Source organism: Lissotriton helveticus, chromosome 11 (genome assembly GCF_964261635.1).
Source record: "Lissotriton helveticus chromosome 11, aLisHel1.1, whole genome shotgun sequence".
NCBI classification, from domain to species: Eukaryota; Metazoa; Chordata; class Amphibia; order Caudata; family Salamandridae; genus Lissotriton; species Lissotriton helveticus.
Genome location: NC_136072.1, coordinates 383,060,230 through 383,072,424, shown reverse-complemented (window position 1 = coordinate 383,072,424; position 12,195 = coordinate 383,060,230).

Sequence of the window (12,195 nt, the reverse complement as noted above, 5' to 3'; positions counted from 1 at the left end):
TTACATCGTTTACTGATGCTGCCAGTGGAGCATGACAACAAATTACAATATCACAAGCTATCGGGAGATGCTTGTTTTGAAGTTTCAAGAGTCTTGAGGAAAATGAAACTTCTTATCATTGACGAAGTAAGCATGGTTTCCAATGTCATGCTTGCCTTTGTGCATTTGAGAATGCAAGAAGTTCGCAAAACAGAGTATGATGTGTTATTTGGTGGCAAACACATCATTGTTTTCGGAGATCTTCTGCAGCTGACACCAGTGAAAGGGCAACCTGTGTTCAAAATGCTCACGCATGAAAATACCAGGAAGTGCCTAGGGAGCATTGGCAACGTCAATATATGGTTAAACTTCAATTATGCTGAACTGCATGAAAATATGCGTCAGGCAAAGGATGAAGTTTACAAGACTATTCTACAAGATGTTAGAATTGGAAAAGTGACCGAGCATGGGAAAGAAGCTTTACATGCACGATTACTGACAAATTTATATCCAGACCAAGATGTTGTGCCTGAGAATATTTTTCAGAAAATTACTGAGAAGAAATCTGGAATATGTTTGATGCCAACTCTTGCAGAATGTGCCAAATTCAACAACAAAATGTTGCATTTAGAAAAGCAAGAGATTGTGAAACTGGAAGCTATTGACAGAGTAGAGCATATGGGATCAACAATTATTTTGTCTGAGAATCTGAAAACAAAATTGGATTCATTAGAGAAGAGTATATCTAAAACTGCAGGTTTTGAAAAGACTCTGAATGTGTGCTTGAACTGCCGTATAATTTTAAGAAGGAATTTACATGTTGAAAGAGGCCTGGTAAATGGATCAATGGGTAATGTTGTTGATTTTGTGAAATACAGAAATAGAGATGGAATTGAATTTTTAAAAATTAAATTTGATGGCATTGAGGAAGTACAGCTAATTGGTCGTTGTTCTGCTAGATTTTTGCTTGTAAAAGACTTATATGTTCGTCGTAAGCAGTTTCCTGTTTGCTTGGCATATGCGGTGACAATTCATAAATCGCAAGGTTTAAGTGTAGACAGTGCATTGGTGAATATTGGCAGTTCTGTGTTCAAGGAGGGTATGGCATATGTGGCATTGTCACGAGTTAGAACTTTATCGGGATTGTACTTGATTGAGTGTGATGTCACAAACATTTGTGCGGATCTAGATTGTGTTAAGGAATACAATAGGTTAAGAAGAGAGTATGCGCCACATTTGCCTCAGTATCCTTTGTTTGAGAAACGTGTGGTAGGCCGGAAACGAAGAAATGTGACCAATATTGGGGAGGTTGTAGCAAAAAGACGAAAAGTCGATGAACCTGAAATTATAAGCAGAAACAAAAAGGATTCTGTTGAAGATGTTGTTGGTTTTCAATTTGAAAACAGTTCTGGTGTCAACTGCTATGCTAATGTAGTGGTTAATGTTTTGTTTTCTCTAGAAAATGTAAAAGAAGAGATTGTGGTCAATTCTGATAAAAGATTTTGCAGTTTGTTAAATTCTGTGTTAGAGAAATGTAGCACTGATAGAACAAACATAGAAAGTGTGTCTGAAATTCGAAATCTGTTAGACAGATGTTCAGGCCAAACACAATTCTCTCAAAATAGTCAGCAAGATTGTCAGGTGTTTTTAATGTATATGCTTGATGTATTGCATGATGAAGGTGTAGATGTAGATCACCTGTTTGAGCTTTCTTATCAATGGCAGCATGACTGCGAGAACTGTAGGGTATCAAGTACTACTAGTGTAGACTCAGAAAGATTTATATATTTAACTTTGCCAGACAGTAAATCAGTCTCTTTTAATAAGCTAGTAAAAGGAGCTGATCACAACATGGAGTGTAGCCAATGTAAATCTGAAATGATGTCCACATTATTTATACGAACATATGGCCAGTATGTCATTTTAATGTTCCAACGATGTAGGCCTGATGGAACAAAATTGACAACTTTAATTAAAAATTTTGTGGCTTCACAGTTGTCAATATCAGGGAGGACTTTTGTAACTGTAGCAATTATATATCATGACGGTCCTTCAATAACATCAGGACATTACACAGCTTATTTAAAGTCTAGAAATGGCTGGTCATTTTGCAATGATTCTGTTTTAATTTTCAAAAAAAAATTGCCGTATGACCTTAAAAACTCTTACCTGGTGTTTTTAAAACCAAAATTTTAGGGAAAGAATCTCGGGATGTGCTCTGAGGAATTTCAAGAAGTTCTAATGGCTCCTACACGATTTGGCCTTGAGGATAAGTGTAGTACCGAGACATAACTTCTTACCATAACACTGGACGTCATGGAGAAATACGTGCACTTTGAATGAGTTCAGAAAAACTGTTTCTTTTTATAAGCTAATTGAAGCAGCCAATCAAAACATGGAGTAGAGGGAATGTAAGTCTGCAATGCTGTCTACTGTTTTACATTGCTTTGTGATTAAAAGTGATGTAGAGAATTAAATAATTGTAGTAGTCATAAAGGTAGTGTAAGTCTGCTTTATAGTAAGCAGTATCAGTGTCATAGGAAATGTAGAACATGATTGAGCAAGAAGGGGAAGATATTACTAGTCCAGGATTGTGAAAATGATCTTCAACATTTTAATTGTGAAAGATGCGGAAATACAACATGACGGGATTGGCTTACAAGAATTCTAAGAGTTATAAATGGCTCAGACACGATTTGGCCTTGTGGAAACGTGTGGTAGAGAGCGAGAAGTCATTTATTGTATGTAACATGTTTTTGAAAACAATGGAGGTTTTCTTTCAGAAAGTGGCGGGTTGAAAGTAATAACAGCACAACAGAGTGTAAGCTGTTCATAGGACATCCTTTGCCGTCATGGAAAGTAAGTTAACTTTAAGGAGTTCTGAATTCTGATTTGTTATGTTGTATGGGTTTTTTAAACACAATCATTTTGATTGTGTTTTTTTTTCTCCGCTGTTATATGATGAATACCTTCAAGTCACTGTTTTTAGTGAAATTTGATACATTCTGAGAACAGCAAAAATAAACCATTTAACATGTATAATTAATTCTGTTCTGTTTGCATTTATGATGTACATGTAGAACTGTGTAGGAGGCATGGAGAAGGTGAGGCTTCTGTAAGTGTCAAAGTTGTTGCATACAGTGCTCATATTCTACGTAGTCTTTCATATGAGAGACTACATTTCCACAATGAGATACCTAAGCAAAGGAAACACAGGTGATATGATTGTGGAATGAGGAAAAAAAATTGCACGTTTTTCAATTATATTACCTGTGTTTCTTAACATTACACATCACATTGTGTAGATGAGGTTTAGGCCTGTTCCTGGAGACAGAGGAGGTCTAACATTTGTCCAAGAGTGCAGTCGACATGACACACTTGGTTGGTAGGCCTGCACATGTATTTTCTTCTCTGTATTCTTCAACAAACCTAAATTTCATCTGCAACTCTGAGTAGGACTTACCTGAAACAAATCTGTGAATAGGTAACACCTTATCGGCATCTTGAAACAATGATTTAAAATGTTAGGCTGAGATTTATGATGACTGTGCGCCTCATTTTCTCCGCTGTGGGTCACTTTTGTGTAAAACATGCACCATGTTGCAAGGTAGGTTTCAGTTCATCTCCAGCAAGATACCATCACTTTGAAATGTATATAATTAGCACTGTGTAGGGGACATGCAGAAGCTGAAGGTTTTCTAAGTGTGAAAATTGTTGTATACACTGCTCAACTTCTGTGTACTGTTTGATATGCTAGACTCCATCTGCACTATGAGATACCTAAGCAAAGGCAACACAGGTGATGTGATTGTGAAATGAGGAAAAGAAACTCCACATTTTTCAATTACATCACCTGTGTTTCCTAAGTTTACGAATGACATTGTGCAGATGACGTTTAGGTCTGTCCACGGACACAGAAGAGGTCTAGCCTTTGTTCAAAAGTGAAGTGGACATGACTTACTTCATTAGTAGGCGTTCACATGTATTATCTCCTCTGTATTCTTCAATAAGTGTAAGTTTGATCTGCAACCCTGAGTAGGCCTCACCTTAAACAAACCTCTGGATAGGCCACACCTTATTGTCATCCTGAATCAATTATTTAACATGTTAGGGACAGATTTATGATAGGTGTATGCCTCTTTTGCGCCACTGTGCGTCACTTTTGTGACACAGTCGCGGTTGAAAAGATTTGGTATGAGGCAACAAAATTATAAAATGATGAATCTAGGCAGATGTGTCATGCTGTAAAAAAACAATGCCACATGAAACCGATGCAGCAGTCATGCAAAAGATGCACAATGTTGCAAGATAGGACTCACTTCATCTGCATCAAGATACTATTAGTTTAAAATGTATATTTTTAGGACTGTGTAGGGGCATGGAGAAGCAGAGGCTTCTGTAAGTGTCAAAGTTCTTGAAAAACTATTTGTCCTTCAATCTTTTCCCTTGTTTTTTCTAATTTATTAAAAACATGTTTTAATATTTTTCAAATGTTTGTTCTCTCTTTCACAGATTTTTTAGTATAAAAAGAACAAATGACTGTATGTATGTATGTGTATTGCGACTTATATAGCGCACGTATCACCCGAAGGCATCAAGGCGCTTGCTTAGGGAACCCGTCCTGGTATTCCCCTGTGAGATACCCCGGCAGGGTATCCACAAGGTGAAAGCCAGGCATCCCACCGCGAGGGGCCGTAGTGGAGATTAAGCAAGCTATTGCCCAGAGTCGCAGAGTGTGACCCCGTGAGTCGAGTAGGCACCGGAGCGAGAATTGTCGAGTCCGTGGAATTTTTGAGCCCGAGTCCCGCCGAAGCGGGGAATCGAACCCTGGTTCACAGCCGATCTCAGCTTCCGGGTCTGCCGCCTCTAACCACTGAGCCACGCTTCTCCACAATGACTAACTTAACGACAATTATGAGGTAAATGTTTTGTACTCTTTTTGTTATATTTCTATCACATTTAACTTCTATTAGTTCCACTGCTTTATTTCTTTAAGAATCACTTTCCTGCCTTTGCTACTTCCCTCATTCCTTTGTCTATTACTTAATTACTCTACTCCTTCACTATTTTTCTTAGTCCCTCTCTTCTCATACTTCTTCACTCTTGGTCACTCACTCTGTCTCTATTACTTTCACTGTTTCTGACTGATCTAAAAAAATTTTTTTAAAAAGAACAGTAAGTATAAGGGAAGGAAACAGACAGTTATGTTAAAAGAAAGACAGCTATAGGGAGTAAACTAGGGATACTGTTACCCGCAATCCTCTGCTGATGATGTCACTGACCATGTCATGAATGATGTAATATGTGACATCATCAGCAGTGGATTACGGGTAATAGTATCTCTAGTTTACTCCCCTATAGCTGTCTTTCTTTTAACATAACTGTCTGTTTCCTTCCCTTATACTTACTGTTCTTTTTTTGTAAAAAAAATTTTTGGTTCGCTCCCGGTTCGCGTACCGGCGAGCGAACTGGGAAGCGAACTAAGAGAAATAGAGGTTGGCAGAGTTCCAAATATTCTACCAATTTTTTAATAACGGGGAGGTAGTTCTGAAAAGAACTTTTTTTTTTATTGTTTTTGTTGTTTTATATTTTTTTAATTTTTTTTCTGAACATTTTTTTACTTTTTTTTAATTTTTCTGAACGGTTTTATATTTTTTTTGGTTTTTTTGGGGGGGGGGGAAACGAAAACGATTCATTGTAAAGGGCTCAACAGGAGCAACAAAAAAAAAAGAATTTATTGTTTGCGGCGTTTCGGACAAATTGGAAGATGATTGTCAATAGCTCTGTTGATCAGAGTGATGCTACTTTCTCTGTAGCAAATGAATCCATTGCAAAGTACGCAGACTTGTTTTACTTCCCCAAATCTCAGTTGTATATTTGGCACCATCTCCCTGCCCTCTGGTCCCGTCACTTCGGGTACAACAGATCTTCTGGCCATAATAGGGGGATTATCTAGTTCGTTACGAAACTGTGCAGCACTGTAGTTGTTAGGATGCCACCTAGTCATATGGCGATGCATTGTGTAGTTTCCGTAACTGTATTTCTTCTCGGTCCCTCTGGACAGTCTATCTTGACATATAAGGCAAGTTACGTATCTTGCATTTACTTTTTTCTGGCCTTTGGGAATTTTAAAAAATTGCCAAATGAAGTTTTCTATCCGGTGAGACCTCCTGGGCTCCTCAGGCAAAAACTGCCTCTCTTCCTGCTCTTCCTCCTCTTCCTCTTCTTCCTCTTCTTGCTGAATTATAACTTCAGCAGGTGGTCCTCTCTTCCTTGGAGGTGGTGGAGGTGGTGGGGAAGCACCAGCCTGAAGTTACTAAAGAAGCCATTGCTCACTGGTAACAAAGGGTCTTTCTCTCACAAAGATGAAAGTCAGAGTGAGGAAAGAAGGAGGGGTTTTCATCATTTGGGAAAAACAATAGTTCTCAACCAATGAAAAGTGTTAATTTTAGATTACATGACCTAGTGTTACATCATTAGGAAACCAAAAGTGAAATGAACCAATGAAAAGTGTTATTACCAAGTCACATGACCTGCTGTGTTTACGATACGCGCTTTGCGCCGCCTCCCGGTTTGCTTCCGGGAACCTGCGCTTCGCGCCTCGCTTCGCGTACCAGTTCGCTAACGTAGCACGTCATATGACGTATCACGCGACAACGTGAAACGTCATGCGGACGCGAGGCGTCACGATGTTTTCTAACGCGGCAGTTGCGTTAAAGGAACGTTTACCGGTTCGCGCAGCCGCGGGCCGTGGAGGAAGTTACGGTGGGGCAGGGAGGCGGGAAGGGGGAGGGGCAGGGTGGAGGGACCTAAAAACTGGCATATGGATAATTGCAGGTAAGTACACAATTTAATTATTCAAACGAATTTCGTAGCGCGCACTGCATCGCAAAATGCGATGCTGTGCGCGCTACGAATTTCGTTTGAATAATTAAATTGTGTACTTACCTGCAATTATCCATATGTCAGTTTTTAGGTCCCTCCACCCTGCCCCTCCCCCTCCCCGCCTCCCTGCCCCACCGTAACTCCCTCCACGGCCCGCGGCTGGGTTCGCGGACTATTTCGCGGCATCAAGGTCAGCTAACGGGAAGCTTCCCGATTCGCGAAGCGGGAGGGAAGAAAAAAAAATATTTAAAAAAAAAATTATTAATAAACATATAAAATATATTTTTGGATTTAAAGAAGAATACATTTTACAGCTACAGATATTAGCTTTTAAAAACCAATGAAATTCACTGAAAAAACCATAGGTTATAGACCATATATAGTTAGGAATTAGCATTTACAAAACCTTGAAAATTCACTGAAAAAACCATAGGTTATAGACCATATATAGTTAGGAATTAGCATTTAAAAAACCTTATTTTACTCACACAAAACCATTGAAATTCCATATATAGTTAGTTGCACTAACTATATATCGCGCACCCGCAATCCACTGCTGATGATGTCACATATTACATCATTCATGACATGCTCAGTGACATCACTGATGACATCACTGATGACATCTCAAATGACATCACTGATGACATCTCATTTGACATCATTCTTGTGCTAATACGATAAACCTCTTCAGACTCTAATATAACCTTAGATACACTCAGTGTATACAGACACTCACACACTGTCACTCATCCATGGAGTTACTCACACACCTAGTCAGTCATGCAAAGAATCAATCACACCTCCATTTCCTCAACTATACAGTTATACACACCTTACTTATTCAAACATATACTAACACATATTTACTCTCTTATACAATCCCTGATACAAGTTCACAATGATCCATACAGCCACTCACACATTCAGTGGCTCTCATGCACAGTTATTTATATATGCCAACTCTCACATGTACTGTGTTTTACATATGTACTTACTATGACATGTAGCATTGAGATATCCATTCACTCATCAATACACTCATGCACACAGTCAACCGCCCATGTAGCTGTTTCCACATGCACTCTTGAACTCATACACCTAGTGAATCAACTGCTCACACATCTATGCACAGAGTCACACACCTCCCAGCCACCCCCACACAAACTCAATCTCCCATACAAATACTTGGGCAACCAATCAATAACATATATAGCCTCTCGTATAGCTAATGATCCACACATGCAGCAGTTTACATCACAACAGACATACTGAAGCACACATTCAGACAGTTTAGTCACTAACCCATGCATTTAGTACGACACATTTATTCACTCACTCATACAGTCAGTCACGCACCTACTAAATCCTTCATCCAGACACTTATACATCCACTCATTCTTCAATATATCAAACATATTTAAACTTTACAGAAACACACAGTCACTGGATGATGTCATCAGTGATGTCATCAGTGATGTCACTGACCATGTCATGAATGATGTAATATGTGACATCATCAGCGGTGGATTGCGGGTGCGCGATATATAGTTAGTGCAACTAACTATATATGGAATTTCAATGGTTTTGTGTGAGTAAAATAAGGTTTTTTAAATGCTAATTCCTAACTATATATGGTCTATAACCTATGGTTTTTTCAGTGAATATATATATATATATATATATATATATATATATATATATATATATATATATATATATATATATCCATATAGCTTTGAAGTACTTAGATGTTAGTAAGCCTATACTTACATATATGCGCCTACGTACATTGTATTTTGGAACTCTATGTTTAGGCCACCTTATTTTTGCCCCATAATATTTTATACCTGATAGAGGGATGTACACCCGGACTGAGTATCCTAAATCATTTTTCAAAGTGAAAGTCTTCTTCCATTCTACCATCCTGCTTCTTCACAAGCAAAAACTGTTATCTGGCCAGTGCCATGTTGAATGCTTCAGCTGATATGTATGAGAAGTAGAGGTGTGCAAGGTTCTAATCATATAACCTAAGTGATATATAGATCATGACGGGCAACATATATTTCGTGGAGTTTCAGCCCAGGCATAGCCTAGCTCAGTAAACTCTCAAAATTGCAATGCAGGTGCTGCTTGATGCTCAAAATAATATGCTGTTTTCCAAAGAGTAATCTTTCAAAACATTTTCTTGCAACTTGAAACTGAGTAGATTATAGTGTTTTTTTCTTACAGCTACTTAAAATGAAGTACAGCTCAGCTCAATGAACAGAGAGGGTAAAACGATTGGTGAAATTATTTATTAGTGTGCACTTAGCCTATTTGTAATTGATCAAGTGAATTAATTGAATGTTTCTAGTTTGCCAGGTTGGAAAATTACACACCGGTTAATGTAATAAGATTCTTAATGGAAATAAGCAAATGTTTTTCTTAAGTCAGTACAGCTGAATGATTTTGCTTACAGAACGGCGTAGGTCCAAATACGTTACTGCGTTCTTGCTGATTTTAATAATTAAACTTGGTAAAATGCTTTGTATGAAAGTAAGGTTTTGGAAAAGTTAATCATCATATAATTAAGTGTTACTACATGTGGAAGTGGCATTGCGTTGGTTAATAAGAGAGCAACTACCTGAAAAAGTTATGTTGTTTAAGAGTGTATACGCGAATGAGCAACTGCATCATGGTTCATACTGGTAATGCGATGGGCTAACTGATTAGTAATGCAGCAACAGTATTAGACCAATATGGATCATACAAAAATATAACTATAATGCATGGAAGTTTGCAATAATCGATTAAAAAAGATCTCTATTTTATGTCAAGGCAGAAAGGCCAACATTATGCAATCCTCCTTTATTGCTTATTCACAGCAGCAACAAAGCTAGAACTTTAGAACATTAAAAAAAACCTGGAATCCCAAAAAAAACAAAGAACCAGCAGCCTTTATTCTTCTTTTGTTTCTACTCAAGCACAGATAAGTGCTATACATGAACCTTATTTCCTTATCGGCTTTGATAGTTACACGGTTTTGAGAAAACTGTTAATGATTTTCATGATAAAGAGTGGTGTTTACAGTATGGGATTGGACATTCTGTAATATTCATTAACAATTTAGAGATTGTGTTCATAGATCTTTTGAGTCTTACATTAGAAATTTAATGGAGGAGTTATTTGGCTGACCTTTGGAGCTTCTTTTTGGGAGCCTAGGAAAGGCAGAACACTTTGGCGTTGATTCCGATGTCGGTCGCAAGGGTTCCGAATCGGATTAGGGTTTGCTGAACTCAATCCGAAACCCTTGTTTTCGACCGACTCCAAATTCCAAACGACCTAGTATGATGCCTCTGAACTATTAGGGCTGAACAAATCAGTTCCAAAAGGCATTCGGTGAGGTCGCGCCTGTCAGGAGCTGGTTTGTACATATCTTTGGACTTGGTTTCCAAACGAGCGAGTATGATGACCGATTCAGACCGCCTTTCTGATTCGATTTTCCCGGATCAAAACGGCTGCTGGAAACGGTATTTGGGGGCATGTTGCAGGCCCCCCTTTATCCGGGGCACTCTGAATCGGGCTTGTGGGGGTATCCAAGGGACCCCCCTTTCTGACCATGCACAATGTGGCTTGCACCATGGGATGACCACCACAGGGTGCACGATTTTCTCAAACCAGCCCTTTCTGCAATGGGAGACTGTGTTCACTTTCGAAACTCAGGCTCCCATTGAAGTCAATAGGAGATTGACCGAATCGTATCTGGATGCATATGGATGCATCGTACTCATTTGGTGGGACTCCCCGGATCGGAGTCGTACAGAAAGCATTCCGGAACTGATGCGGTCGGTATGCTTTCCAAACGAGATCGGAATCGGACCCTTAATCTTAAACAAAATGTTATCAGGTGACAATGTTTTGCATTACCATGCGTTTTTTTAATTCCTCTTCTGCATTTCAAAGTTAGAATGCTGAGGCAAGGGATGGGATACTTTTTGTAGTGCAGTGGAGCCAGCTTGTCAGCTTTACTCAATGCTTTAGAAAGCACTTGAGAATCTCCAAAAGTGTCTTGTGAATTTGATTGATTCCCATTTAGACTGCAATATGTGTCATTGCATGATGATGTGAATATGCAGTGGCCATCTTGTAAGATTGGGATATCTCTGGCACAGCACACAGATATGTATATAGCCATATATTGGGGATGAAATGGTGCAATCAGCATTGTGTTTAGCTGATCTTTGACAGGATCTTCTGTGAGAGGATTTTTGAACAGTAGGAGCAGCAATGTTTTTTAGTGGGCTACCTCAGAGGTGTGAGTTTATTATTGTGAGTTTATTTACAGACATTTAAAGTTAACAGATTTTCCAGTTTAAATTTGATAGAAAGGACATTATTAATAGTAGGTTTTAGAATGTTTTAATTAAAGATGATAAGAATGGAGAGTGATAGAGTAGGTTCTTCAAAGGATGATAAGATTATTGAAGATAAGTTATAGATTATGGTAAATGAAGCATTTGTGAATTTGGCAGATACATCAGGGAAAAGATTAGATGATTGTCCAGACATAATTTTACCACTGAGTAAGACTGCTAGCAAAGATTTGGAGAAACTGATAAATGGAAGCATTTCTGGACGCCGAATTGGAAGTTCAAGGCAGTGAAAAACATGAGTTATGCAGAAAAGAAAACATATTGTGGAGCAAAGATCTATTGGTAAAGCAGAAGATTTGAGACTAGAAAGAAAGGCTATAAAGGCAAAGAAATGGTGACATAATCTGATGGCTACTGTAGTGGAGATGTTGATTCAAAATGTTTGTCAAACATTGATTCTGACTCAGACTGAGCTGAAAGTAAAAGAAGAAAGGAGGATAAGACTAAGAATGAGAAAGATAATAAAAAAAAAATGTAAAATCCCTTTGGGAGATATATATGTTTGGCCCATCATTAATACCGCCTCCTTTTCCCCTCAATGGGCTCCAGCCCAACATGTAGCTCAAAATGTGGAGTTTTGGATAAGAAAGAAAATGCTTAAGGACTTAAGGACACATATGAGATCTAAGTGTCCAAGGCCAATGTTGTCCATTAAGGTAGCCAACACCCCAGAATATGATCCAAAGCTATTGGTGTATATGAACAAATGTGGAAGGGATCATAGAAAGGGTCTGGACAAGAGATTGAAATGATGTTAAGAAAGACTTCTTGATGTTTTGGGTCCTTTGTCTAAAGTGTTCGATTTAATTGAAAAGGTAAGTGTGAACCGTTCACAGTTGTACATAGAAGATTTAAGCCAATAGGTTCAAAGATCAATATGCCTTTTGGGGGGATGCAAATGCTGCATTGTGTCTGG